The sequence below is a fragment of the Nomascus leucogenys genome, chromosome 17, assembly GCF_006542625.1.
Source record: "Nomascus leucogenys isolate Asia chromosome 17, Asia_NLE_v1, whole genome shotgun sequence".
In the NCBI taxonomy this organism is placed as follows: Eukaryota; Metazoa; Chordata; class Mammalia; order Primates; family Hylobatidae; genus Nomascus; species Nomascus leucogenys.
Window position 1 is genome coordinate 47,490,855 of NC_044397.1, and position 14,467 is coordinate 47,505,321.

Genomic DNA, 14,467 nt, shown 5'->3' on the forward strand with positions numbered 1-14,467 from the left:
CAGTTTCTGAAATAGGCTCCTTCTAGTTTTTATCCTGGGATACTCACATTTTTGCCATTGGCCCCAGTGACCTCCCAAGTGTCCATTCATAGAATTTACAAAAAGAGTGTTTTCAAACTGCTGAATCAAAAGTAATGTTTAACACTGTGAGATGAATGTACACATTACAAAGCAGTTTCTCAGAAAGCTTCTTGGTAGTCTTTATCTGAAGAGGTTTATTTTTTCACCATAAGCCTCAATGTGCTCCCAAATATCCCTTCTCAGAGTCTTCCAAAAACAGTGTTTCCAAACATCTGAATGAAAAGAAAGGTTTAACTCTGTAAGATGAATGCACACCTCACAAAGCACTTTATGATATAGCTTCCTTCTAGTTTTTATCCTAGGATATTCACTTTTTTGCCATTAGCTTCAATGTACTCCCAAATGTCCATTTGCAGAATGGCCACAACAGTGTTTCCAAACTGCTGAATCCAAAGAAAGGTTTAACTCTGTGAGATAAATGCACACATTACAAAGCAGCTTCTCAGAAAGCTTCTTTCTAGTTTTTATCTGAATATGTTTCTTTTTCACCATAGGCCACAATGCACTTGGCAGATTCTACAAACACAGTGTTTCCAAACTGCTGAATGAAAAGAAAGGTTTAACACTGTCAGATGAATGCACCCATCACAAAGTGGTTTCTCAGATAGATTTTTCTAGTTTTTATCTAGGGACATTTGCTTTTTCACCTTTGGCCTCAATGAACTCCCAAATGTACATTCACAGAATGGACAAAAACAGTTTTTCCAAGCTGCTGAATCCAAATAAATGTTTAACTCTGTGAGATGAATGCACACATCACAAAGCAGTTTCTCAGAAAGCTTCTTTCTAGTTTTTATCTGAAGATGTTTCCTTTTTCACCATAGACCTCAATGTACTCTGAAATATCCCTTCACAGAAGTTTCCAAAACATTGTTTCCAAACTGCTGAAGAATAGAAAGGTTTAACTCTGTGCAATGAATGCACACATCATAAAGCGGTTTCTCAGATAGCTTCCTTCTAGTTTTTATCTGAAGATAATTTTTTTCACCGTAGTCCTCAATGCACACCCAAATATCCCTTCACAGATTCTAGAAAAACAGTGTTTCCAAACCACTGAACGAAAAGACAGGCTTAACTCTGAGAGGTGAATGCACACATCACAAATCCGTTTGTAAGACAGCTTCCTTCTAGTTTTTAATCTTGGTTATTTGCTTTTTCACATTTGGCCCCAGTGAGCTCCCAAATGTCCATTTGCAGAATGGAAACAAACATTGTTTCCAAAATGCTGAAACCAAAGAAAGTTTTATCTCTGTGAGATGAATGCACACATCACAAAGCAGTTTTTCAGAAAGCTTCTTTCTAGTTTTTGGCCAAAGATATTTCCTTTTTCAACACAGGCCACAATGTGCTCCCAAATATCCCTTAGCAGATTCTACAAAAACAGGGATTGCAAACTGCTGAATGAAAGTTTATCTCTCTGAGATGAATGCACACATCACAAAGCCCTTTTTCAGATAGCTTCCTTCTAGCTTTTAACCTATGATATTCACTTTTTCACCAATGGCCTCAAAGAGATCCCAAATATCCATTCATAGAATGGACAAAAACATTGTTTCCAAACTGCTGAATTCAAAGAATGGTTTAACTCTATAAGGTGAATGCGCACATCATAATGGAGTTTCTCAGAAAGCTTCTTTCTACTTGATATTAGATGATGTTCCCATTTTCACCATAGACCTCAAAGTGCTCCCAATTATCCCTTCACAGAATTACAAAAACAGTGTTTCCAAACTGGTTAATGAAAAGAAAGTTTTAACTCTGTGAGATGAATGCACACACACAAAGTGGCTTCTTAGATAGCTTCCTACTATTTTTATCCTGGGATATTCTCTTTTTTGCCATTCACCTCAATGAGCTCCCAAATGCCCATTCACAGGATGGACAAAACCAGAGTTTCCAAACTAATAAATTGAAACAAAGCTTTAAGTCTGTTAGATGAATGCACATATCACAAAAATGTTTCACAGAAAGTTTCCTTCTAGTTTTTATTTGAAGATATTTCTTTTCCACCAATGACCACAATGTGCTCCCAAATATCCCTTCCCAGAATCTGCAAAAACAGTGTTTCCAAAATGCTGAATGAAAAGAAAACTTTAACTCTGTGAGATGAATGCACACATCACAAAGCAGTTTCTCAGATAGCTTCTTTCTAGATTTTATCCTGGGATATTCACTTTTTCACCATTAGCCTCAATCATCTCCTAAATATCCATCTGCAGAAAGGACAAAAATAGTGTTTCCAAACAGCTAAATCAAAAAAAATCTTTTAACCCTGTGAGATGAATGCACACTTGACTCAGCAGTTTCTCATTAAGGTTCTTCCTAGTTTTTATTTGAAGATGTTTCCATTTTCACCATAGTCCTCAAAGTGCTCCCAAATATCCCTTCAAAATTCTACAAAAACAGTGTTTTCAAACTGCTGAATTCAAAGAAAGGTCTAACTCTGTGAGATGAATGCACACATAACAAAGCAGTTTCTCAGAAAACTTCTTTCTTGTTTTTAATCTGAAGATGTTTACATTTTCACCATAGGCCTCAATGTGCTCTCAAATATCCCTTTGCAAATTCTACAAAAGGAGTGTTTGCAAACTGATGAATGAAAAGAAAGGTTTAACTCTGCAAGATGAATGCAGACATAACAAACTGGTTTCCCAGATGTCTTTACTCTAGTTATTATGATGGGATATTCACTTTTTCACCATTGGCCTCAATGAGCTTCCAAACATCCACTCGTAGAACAGACAAAAACAGTGTTTCCAAACTACAGAATCCAAGGAAAGGTATAACTCTGTGAGATTAATGCCCATGCCAAAAGGAAGTTTCTCAGAAAGCTTCTTTCTTCTTTTCTTCTGAAGACATTTCTTTTTTCACCATAGGCTTCAATGCACTCCCAAATATCCCTTTGCAGATTCTACAAAAACAGTTTTTCCAAACTGCTGAATGAAAAGAAAGGTTTATCTCTTTGAGAAGAAGGCACACCTACATTGTTTCCAAACTGCTGAATCCAAAGAAAGTTCAACTCTGTGAGATAAATACACATATCACAAAGCAGTTCCTCAGAAACCTTCGTTCTATTTTTTATCTGAAAATGATTCCTTTTTCACAGGAGGCCTCAATGAGCTCTTTAATATCCCTTCACACATTCCACAGAAGCAGTGTTTCCAAACTGCTGAATGAAAAGAAAGTTTTAACTCTGCGTGATGAATGCACACATCAGAAAGTGGTACCTCAGATAGGTTCCTGCTAGATTTTATCCTTGGTTATTCACTTTTTTGCCATTAGCATCAATGAGCTCCCACATGTCCATCTGCAGAATGGACATAAACAGTGTTTCCAAACTGCAGAATCCAAAGAAAGGTATAAATCTCTGAGATGAATGCACACAACAAAAAGTTTCTCAGAAAACTTCTTTTCAGCTTTTATCTGAAGATGCTTCCTTTTTCACCGTAGGCATCAATGTGTTCCCAAATATTCCTTCACAGATTCTACAAAAACTGTGTTTCCAAACTGTTGAATGAAAAGAAACGTTTACCTCTGTGAGATGAATGCACACATCACAAAACGGTTTCTCTGATTCCTTCCTTCTAGTTTTTATCCTGGGATATTCACTTTTTCGCCATTGGCCTCAATGAGTTCCAAAGAGTCCATTCGCAGAATGGACAAAAACAGTGCTTCCAAACCGCTGAATCCAAAGAAAATTTTAACTTTTTGAGATGAATGCACACATCACAAAACGGTTTCTCATAAAGCTCTTTCTAGTTTTTATCTGAAGATCATTTCTTTTTCACCATATGCCTCAATGCACTCCCAAATATTCCTTCACAGTTTCTACAAAAACAGTGTTTCCAAACTGCTGAAGGAAAAGAAGAGTTTATCTCTCCATAATGAATGCATACATCACAAAGCAGTTTCTCAGATAGCTTCCTTCTAGTTTTTATCCTGGGATAATCACTTTTTCACCATTACCCTCCATGAGCTCCCAAATTTCCATTCACAAGATGGACAAAAACAGTATTTCCAAATGGCTGAATTAAAAGAAAATTTTATCATGGTGAGATGAATGCACACATCACAAAGCAGTTTTTCAGAAACCTGCTTTCTAGTTTTTGTCTGAAGATGTTTCCTTTTTCACCATAGGCCTCAACGAACTCCCAAATATCCCTTCACAGATTCTACAAAATCAGTGTTTCCAAACTGCTGAATGAAAAGAAAGGTTTAACTCTGTGAGATGAATGCACACATCACAAAGTGGTTTCTCTGATAGCTGTCTCCTAGTTTTTACCCTGGAATATTTGCTTTTTTGCCATTGGCCTCAATGAGTTCAGAATTGTTGATTCTCAATATGGACAGGAACAGCTTTTCCAAACTGCTGAATCAAAGGAAAAGTTTAACTTTGTGAGATGAATGCAAACAACACAATGGAGTTTGTCAGAAAGCTTCTTTCTAATTTTTATCTGAAGATATTTAGTTTTTCACTTTAGGCCTCAATGTGCTCTTAAACATCCCTTCACAGATTATATGAAAACAGTGTTTCCAAACTGGTTAATGAAAAGGAAGATTTAACTCTGAGATGAATGCACACATCACAAAGCATCTTCTTAGGTATCTTCCTTCTATTTTTTATCCTGGGATATTTGCTTATTCGCCATTTGCCTCAATGAGCTCCCAAATGTCCATTCGCAGAATGGACAAAACCAGTTTCCAAACTGATAAATTGAAAGAAAGTTTTAAATCTGTGAGATGAATGCACACTTCACAAAGAAGTTTCACAGAAAGCTTCTTTCTGTTTATTATTTGAAGATATTTCCTTTTTCACCAAAAGCCTCAATGCACTCCCAAATATCCCTTCACAGAATCTGCAAAAACAGTATTTCTAAAATGCTGAATGAAAGGAAATGTTTAACTCTGTGAGATGAATGCACACATCACTAAGCAGTTTCTCAGATAGCTTCCTTCTTGTTTTTATCCTGGGATGTTCACTTTCTTGCCATTCGTCTCAATCAGCTCCCAAATATCCATTCACAGAATGGACAAAAATAGTGTTTTCAAATTGCTGAATCAAAAAATGTTTTAACTCTGTGAGATTAATGCACACATCACAAAGCAGTTTCTCAGAAAACTTCTTTCTAGTTTTTAACTTAAGATGTTTCCATTTTCACCATAGGCCTCAATGCCCTCCTAAATATCGCTTTGCAGTTTCTACAAAAGCAGTTTTTCCAAAATGTTGAAAGAAAAGAAAGGTTTACCTCTACAAGATGAATGCACACATTTCAAAGGAATTTCTCAGATAGCTTCCTTCTAGGTTTTTTACTGGGATATTGGCTTTTTTGCCATTGTTCTCAATGAGCTCCAAAATGTCCACTCACAAAATGGACAAAAACAGTTTTTCCAAACTGCCGAATCCAAAGAAAGTTTTAACTTTGTGAGATGAATGCACACATCATTGATGCAAAAGAAAAGTTTAGCCCTGTGATATGAATGCACGTATGACAAAGCGGTTCCTCAGATAGCTTCCTTCTTGTTTTTATCCTGGAACATTTGCATTTTCACCACTGGCCTCAATGAGCTCCCAAATGTAAATTTGCAGAATGAACAAGCACAGGTTTTATAAATGGATGAATCAAAAGAAATTATTAACTTGTGAGATATATGCACATATCATACAGCAGTTTTTCAGAAATCTTCTTTGCAGTTTTTCTCTGAAGATATTTTCTTTTTCACCATGGAAGCAGTGTTTCCATACTGCTGTATCAAAAGAAAGGATGAACTCTGAGACAAATGCATAAATCACAAAGCAGTTTCTGAGAAAGCTTCTTTCTTGTTTTTATCTGTAGAAATTTCCTTTTTAACCATTGATCTCAATGCACCCCAAATATCCCTTCACAGATTCTATGAAAACAGTGTTTCCAATCTGCTGAATGAGAACAAAGTTTTACCCAGGTGAGATGAATGCACAAATCACAAAGCAGTTTCTCAGAAAGTTTCTTTCTATTTTTTATCAGAAGATACTTTCTTTTTCACCATAGTCCTCAATGCAATCCAAAATATGCCTTCACAGATTCTACAAAAAAATTTTTCCAAACTGCTGAATGAAAAGAAAGGTTTAACTCTGTGACTTGAATGCACACATTACAAAGCATTTCTCACATAGCTCCTTCCAGTTTTATCTGGGGTATTCAATTTTTCACCATTGTCCTAATTGAGCTCCCAAATGTCCTTTCATAGAATGGATAAAACCCGTGTTTTCAAACTGCTGAATCCAAAGAAAGGTTTAATTTTGTGAGATGAATGCACAGATTATGAAGCAGTTTCTCAGAAAGTTTCTTTCTAGTTTTTATCTGAAGATAATTTCTTTTTCTTCCTAAGCCTCAGTGAGCTCTCAAATATCACTTCACAGATTCTACAAAAACAGTGTTTCCAAACTTTTGAAAGAAGAGAAAAGTAAACTTTGCAGAAGAATACACACATCACAAAGCCATTTCTTAGAAGGCTTTCTTCTAGTTTTTATCCTTGGATATTCTATTTCTCACTATTGGCTTCAATAAGCTCCCAAATGTTCATTCACAGAATAGATAAAAACAGTGTTTCCAAACGGCTGAATCAAAAGAACGTTTTAGTTCTCTGAGATGAATGCACACATCACAAAGCAGTTTCTCAGAAACTGTGAATATCCCAGGATAAAAGCTAGAATAAAGCTATCTGTGAAACCACTTTCTGATGTGAGCATTCACCTTGCAAAATTAAACTTTCTTTTCATTCAGCAGTTTGGAAACACTCTTTTTGTAGAATCTGAGAAGTGATATTTGGGGGCACATTGAGGCCTAAGGTGAGAAAGAAAATATCTTCAGATAAAACTAGAAACAATCTTTCTGAGAAACTGCTTTGTGATGTGTGCATTCATCTCAAAGGCTTAAAAGTTTCTTTTGATTCAGCAATTTGGAAACACTGTTTTTGTTCATTCTGTGAAAGGACTTTTGGCAACTCATTGAGGCCAATGGTGAATGGTGAATGAGGCCAATGGTGAAAAATGGAATATACAACGATAAAAAAGAGAAGAAATCTATCTGAGAAATCTCTTGAGGCATTGAGTTCATTGAGGTCAATGGTGAATGGTGAATGATGCCAATGGTGAAAGATCAAATATACAAGGATAAAAACTAGAAGAAATCTATCTGAGAAACCTCTTGAGGCCTTGAGCACATTGAGGCCTAAGGTGAAAAAGTAAACATGTGAAGTTAAAACTAGAAAGAAGCTTTCTGTGAACCTGCTTTGAGAAGTGTGTATTCACCTAGCAGAATTAAAACTTTCTTTTGATTCAGCAATTTGGAAACACTGTTTTTGTGAATTCTGTAAATGGACATTTGGGAGCTCATTGAGGCCAATGGCAAAAAAATGAATATCCCTGGAAGAAAACTAGAAGGAAGATGTCTGAAAACCTGCTTTGTGATGTATGGATTCATCTCACAGAATTAAACCTTTCTTTTCATTTAGCAGTTTGGAAACACTTTTTTTGTAGAATCTATGAAGTGATATTTGGGGGGCACATTGAGGCCTAAAGTGAAAAAGAAAATATCTTCAGATAAAGCTAGAAAGAATCTTTCTGAGAAACTGCTTTGTGATGTGTGCATTCACCCCAAAGGCTTAAAAGTCTCTTTTGATTCAGCAATTTGAAAACACTGTCTTTGTTCATTCTGCGAAAGGACATTTGGGAACTCATTGAGGCCAATGGCAAAAAATCTAATATACAAGGATAAAAACTAGAAGGAAACTATCTGAGAAACCTCTTGAGGCACCGAGTGCATTGAGGCCTAAGGTAAAAAAGTAAACATGTGAAGTTAAAACTAGAAAGAAGCTTTCTATGAAACTGCTTTGAGAAGTGTGCATTCACCCAACAGAGTTGAAACTTTCTTTTGATTCAGCATTTTGGAAACACTGTTTTTGTCCTTTCTGCAAATGGACATTTGGGAGGTCATTGAGGCCAATGGCCAAAAAACGAATATCCCAGGAAGAAAACTAGAAGAAAGATGTCTGAGAAACCGGTTTATGAGGTATGGATTCATCTCACAGAGTTAAAACTTTCTTTATTCAGCAGTTTGTAAATACTGTTTTCATAGAAACTGCAAAGGAATATTTGGGAGCGTATTGAAGCTTATGGTGAAAAAGGAAATATCTTCAGATAGAAACTAGAAAGAAGCTTTCTGAGAAACTGCTTTGTGATGTGTCCATTCATCTCACAGTGTTAAACCTTTCTCTGGATTCAGCAGTTTGCAAACACTGTTTTTGTCCATATTGTCCATGTACATTTGGGAGCTCATTGAGGCCAATGGTGAAAAACTGAATATCCAAGGATAAAAACTGGGATGAAGCTATCTGAGAAACTGCTTTGTGATTTGTGCATTCACCTCACAGAGATAAGCTTTCTTTTCATTCAGCAGTCAGGAAACAGTCTTTAGGGAGAATCGGTAAAGGGATATTTGAGAGTGTATTGAGGCCTTGGGTGAAAAAGTAAATAGCTTCAGATAGAAACTAGAAAGAAGCATTCTGATACCCTGCATTGCGATATATGCATTCAGCTGACAGAGTGAAACATTTCTTTGGATTGAGCAGTTTGGAAACACTGTTGTAGAATCTGCAAAGGGATATGTTGTAGCTCATTGCAGGCAAAGCAAAAAAGCGAGTATCCCAGGAAAAGAAATAGAAGGAAGATATCTGAGAAACCACTTCATAATGTGTGCATTCAAGTATCAGAGATAAACCATTTTTTTCATTCAGAAGTTTGGAAACACTTTTTTTTGTAGAATCTGTGAAGTTATATTTGGGAGCACACTGAGGCCAATGGTGGAAAATGAAATAACTTCAGATAAAAACTAGAAAGAAGCTTTCTGAGAAACTGCTTTGTCATGTGTGCATTCATCTCACAGAGTGAAATGTTTCTCTGGATTCAGCAGTTTGCAATGTGTTTTTGTACATTCTACAAAAGGACATTTGGGAACTCATTGAGGTCAATGATGAAAAAGTGAATATCCAAGGATAAAAACCAGAAGGAGGGTATCTGAGAAACCACTTTATGATGTGTGCATTCATTTCTCAGAGGTAAACCATTATTTTAATTCAGCAGTTTGTAAACACTGTTGTTGTAGAATCTCCGAAGTTATATTTGGGAGTGCATTGAGGCCTGTGGTGAAAAAAGAAATATCTTCAAATAAAAACTAGAATGAAGCTTTCTGAGAAGCTGCTTTGTGATGGGTGCATTCATCTCACAGAGATCAACCTTTATTTGGATTCAGCAGTTTGCAAACACTGTTTATGTCCTTTCTGCAAAAAGATAATTTGGTGTTCATTGAGGCCTAAGGCAAAAAACTGAATATCCCAGGATAAAAACTACAAGGAAGCTATTTGAGAAACCGCTTTGTGATGTTTGCATTCACCCCGGAGGGTTAAATCTTTCTTTTCATTCAGCAGTTTGGAAACACTGTTTTCATTGCATCTGCAAAGGGATATCTGGGAGTGCATTGAAGCTTATGGTGAAAAAGGAAATATCCTCAGATAAAAACTAGAAAGGAGGTTTCTGAGAAACTGCTTTGTGATGTGTGCATTCATCTCACAGTTAAACCTTTCTTTGAATTCAGCAGTCTGAAAACACTGTTGTTGTAGAATCTGCAAAGGGATATTTGGGAGCTCATTGAGGCCAAATTGGAAAAGGAGAATATCCTGGGAAAAAGACTAGAAGCTACCTGAGAAACCGCTTTGGGAGGTGTGCATTCACCTCTAAGACTAAACAATTCTTTTCATTCAGCAGTATGTATACACTGTTGTTGTAGAATCCACAAAGTTATATTTGTGAGCACATTGAGGCCTAAGGTGAAAAACGAAATACCTTCAGGTAAAAACTAGAAAGAAGCTTTCTGAGAACTGCTTTGTTATGTGTGCATTCATCTCACAGAGTTAAACTTTTCTGTGGATTCAGCAGTTTGCAAACGCTGTTTTTGTCCATTCTGAAAATGGACATTTGAAAGCTCATTGTGACCAATGACAAAAAGGTGAATATACCAGGATATAAACTAGAAAGAAGTTCTTTGAGAAACAACTTTGTGATGTTTGCATTCAGCCCATAGAGTTAAACCATTCTTTTCATTCAGCAGTTTGGAAACTCTGTTTTGGTATAATCTGCGAAGCAATACTTGGGAGCGCTATCACACCTATGTTTATAAAGGAAATATATTTAGATAAAAACTAGAAAGAAGCTTTCTGAGAAACCGCCTTGTGATGTGTACATTCATCTCACAGATTTAAACACTTCTAGTCATTCAGCAGTTTGGAAACACAGTTTTGGTAGAATCCGTGAAGGGATATTTTGGGGCACATTGAGGCTTATGGTGGAAAAGGCAATATCTACAGATAAAAACTATAAAGAAGCTTTCTGAGAAACTGCTTTGTGATGTGTGTATTCACCTAACAGAAGTAAACATTACTTTAGATTGAGCTATTTGGAAACACTGCTTTTGTCCTTTCTGCAAATGGATATTTGGGTGCTCATTGAGGCCAATGGTGAAAAAGTGAATATCCCAGGATAAAATTTGGAAGAAAGCTATCTGAGAAATTGTTCTGTGATGTGTGCATTCACCTCACAGAGTTAAATCTTTTTTTTTCATGAAGCAGTCTGGAAACACTGTTTTGGCAGAATGTGTGAAGGGATATTTGGGAGCGCTTTAGGCTTATGGTGAAAAACGAAGTACCTTCAGATAAAAACTAGAAAGAAGCTTTCTGAGAAACCTCTTCTTGAAGTTTGCATTCAAATTAAAGAGTTAAACTTTTTTTCATTCAGCAGTTTGGAAACACTGTTTTGGTAGAATCTGTGAAGGGATATTAGGGAGCACTCTGAGGCCTATGGTGAAAAAAGAAATATCATCAGGTAAAAAGTAGGAAGAAGTTTTCCAAGATACCACTTTATGATGTGTGCATTAATTGCACAGAGTTAAACCTTTCTTTGGATTCAGCATTTGGGAAACTGTTTTTCTCCATTCTACCAATGGACATTTTCAGAGCTCATTGAGGCCAATGGTGAATAAGCAAATATCCCAACATAAAAATAGAGAAGAAAGCTTTCTGAGAAACTGCTTTGTGATATGTGCATTCATTTTTTTTTTTTTACCCTGGGACATTCACTTTTTTGCCATTTTTCTCAAAGAGCTCCAAAACATCCCTTTGCTGAATGGACAAAAACAGTGTTTCCAAACTGCTGAATCCAGAGAAAGTTTTAACTCTGCGAGATGAATGCACACATCACAAAGTTGTTTCTCAGAAAGCTTCTTTTTAGTTTTTATGTGATGATATTCCCTTTTACACCTTAGGCCTCAGTGCACTCCCAAATATCCTTTTGCAGATTCTACTAAAACAGTGTTTCCAAACTGCTGAATGAAAATTTATCTCTGTGAGATGAATGCACACATCACAAAGAGGTTTCTCAGATTGCTTACTTCTAGTTTTTATCCTCAGATACTCGCTTTTTCACCTTTGGCCTCAATGAGCTCCCCAATATCCCTTCAGATATTCTACCAAAAGGTGACCAAACTGCTGAATCCAAAGAAAGATTTACCTGTGTGAGATGAATGCACACATCAAAAAGCAGTTCCCCAGAAAGATTCTTTCTTGTTTTTCTTTGAAGATATTTCCTTTTCCACCTTAGGCCTCAATGCACTCCCAAGTATTCCTTCACAGTTCCTACCAAAACAGTGTTCTCAAACTGCTGAATGAAAATAAAAGTTTAACTCTGCAAGACAAATGCACACATCGCAAAGAAGTTGGTCAGATATCTTCCTTCTAGTTTTTACCCTGGGATATACACTTTTTTACCTTTGGCCATAATTAGATCCCAAATATCCAGAATGGAGAAAAACAGTGTTTCCAAAATGCTGAATCCAAAAAACGTTTAACTCTGTGAGATGAATACACACACCACAAAGCAGTTTCTCAGAAGCATTCTTTCTCGTTTTTATCTGAAGATGTTTCCTTTATAACCATAGGCCTCAATGCACTCGCAAATATGACTTCCCAGATCCTACAAAAATAGTGTTTCCAAACTGCTGAATGAGACGAATGTTTAACTCTGAGAGATCAATGTACACATCACAAAGCTGTTTCTCAGATAGTTTTCTTGTAGTTTTTATCCTGGGATATTTGCTTTTTTGCATTTATCATTAATGAGCTCCAAAATATCCCTTCACAGATTTCACAAAAACAGCATTTCCAAAATGCTGAATACAAAGAAAGGTTTAACTTTGTGAGATGAATGCAACATCACAAAACAGTTTCTCAGAAACCTTCTTTCTAGATTTCATCTGAAGATATTTCTTTTTTCAGCATAGGCCTCAATCCACTCCCAAATATCCTTTCACAGATTCTACAAAATCAGTTTCCAAACTGCTGAATTTAGAGAAATGTTTAACTCTGAGAAATGAATGCACACATCACAAAGCGGTTTCTCAGATAGATTCCTTCTAGTTTTTATTTTGGGATATTTGCTTTTTCACTATTGGCCTCAATGAGCTCCAACAAACCCCTTCGTAGATTCTACAAAAACAGTGTTTCCAATCTACTTATCCCAAAGAAAGGTTTAACTGTGTGAGATGAATGCACATGTCACAAAGCAATTTCTCAGAAAGATTATTTCTAGTTTTTATCTGAAGATATTTCTTTTTTCACCATAGGCCTCAATGTGCTCCCAAATATTCCTTCACAGATTCTACGAAAACAGTGTTTCCAAACTGCTGAATGAAAAGCAAGGTTTAACTCTGTGAAATGAATGCACACAACACAAAGTGATTTCTCAGATAGCTTCCTTCTAGTTTTTATCCTGGGATATTCACTTTTTCGCCAGTGGCCTCAATTATCTCCCGAATGTCCATTTGCAAAATGGACAAAAGCAGAGTTTCCAAACTGCTGAATAAAAAGAAATGTTTAACTCTGTAAGATGAATGCACACATCACAAAGTGGTTTCTCAGAAAGCTTCTTTCTAGTTTTTATCTGAAAATATTTCCTTTTTCAGCATAGCCCTGAAAGTGCTCACATATATTCCTTCACAGATTCTAAAAAACAGTGTTTCCAAACTGCTGAATGAAAAGACAAGTAGGTCTGTGAGCTGAATGCACACATCACAAAGTGGTTTCTCAGATAGCTTCCTTCTAGTATTTACCCTGGGATACTCACTTTTTTGCATTTGGCCTCAGTAAGCTCCCAAATATCACTTCTCAGATTCTACAAAAACAGTGTCTCCAAAGTACTTAATCTAAAGAGAGGTTTTAGTCAGTGAGTTGAGTCCACACATCACACAGCAGTTTCTGAAATGCTTCTTTCTAGTTTATATCTCATGTTTTTATCTGAAGATATTTCCCTTTTCACCATTGGCCTCAATGTCCTCTAAAATATTCCTTTGTAGATTCTAAAAAACAGTGTTTCCAAACTGCTGAATGAAAAGACAAGTTTATCCCTGTGAGAAGAAAGCACACTACACAAAGCAGTTTCTCAGATAGCTTTCTTGTAGTTTTTATTCTGGGATATTCACTTTTTCACCATGGCCTCAATGAGCTCCCAAATGTCCATTCACAGACTGGACAAAAACAGTGTTTCCACAATGCTGAATCCAAAATACAGTTTAACTTTGTGAGGTGAATGCATACATCAGAAAGCAGTTTCTCAGTAAGCTACTTTCTACTTTTTATATGAAGTTATTTCCTTTTTCTCCATAGGGCTGAGTGTGCTAAAAAATATCCCTTCACAGATTCTATGAAAACATGGTTTCCCAACTGCAGAATGAAATGTAAGGTTTAACTCTGTGAGATTAATGCACAGATCAAAAAGCAGTTTCTCAGATAGCTTCCTTCTAGTTTTTATCCTGGGATATTCACTTTTTTTGCTATTTTCCTCAATTAGCTCCCAAATGTCCCTTCACAGAATGGACAAAAACAGAGTTTCCAAACTGCTGAATAAAACGAAAGTTTTAACTCAGTGAGATAATATACACATCAAAGGAGTTTCTGAGAAAGCTTCTTTCTAATTTTTATCTGAAAGTATTTCATTTTTCACCATGGGCATGAAAGTGCTCCCAAATATCCCTTTGCAGATTCCAACAACAGTGTTTCCAAACTGCTGAATGAAAAGACAAGTATGTCTTTGAGATGAATGCACACATCCATCACAAAGTGATTTCTCAGATAGCTTCCTTCTAGTATTTACCCTGGAATATTAGCTTTTTTTCTTTTGGCTTCAATAAGCTCCCAAATAGTGCTTCACAGATTCTACAAAAACAGTGTCTCCAAACTAATTAATCCAAAGAAGAGGTTTAAACCTGTGAGATGAGTGCACACATCACAAAGCAGTTTTTCAAAT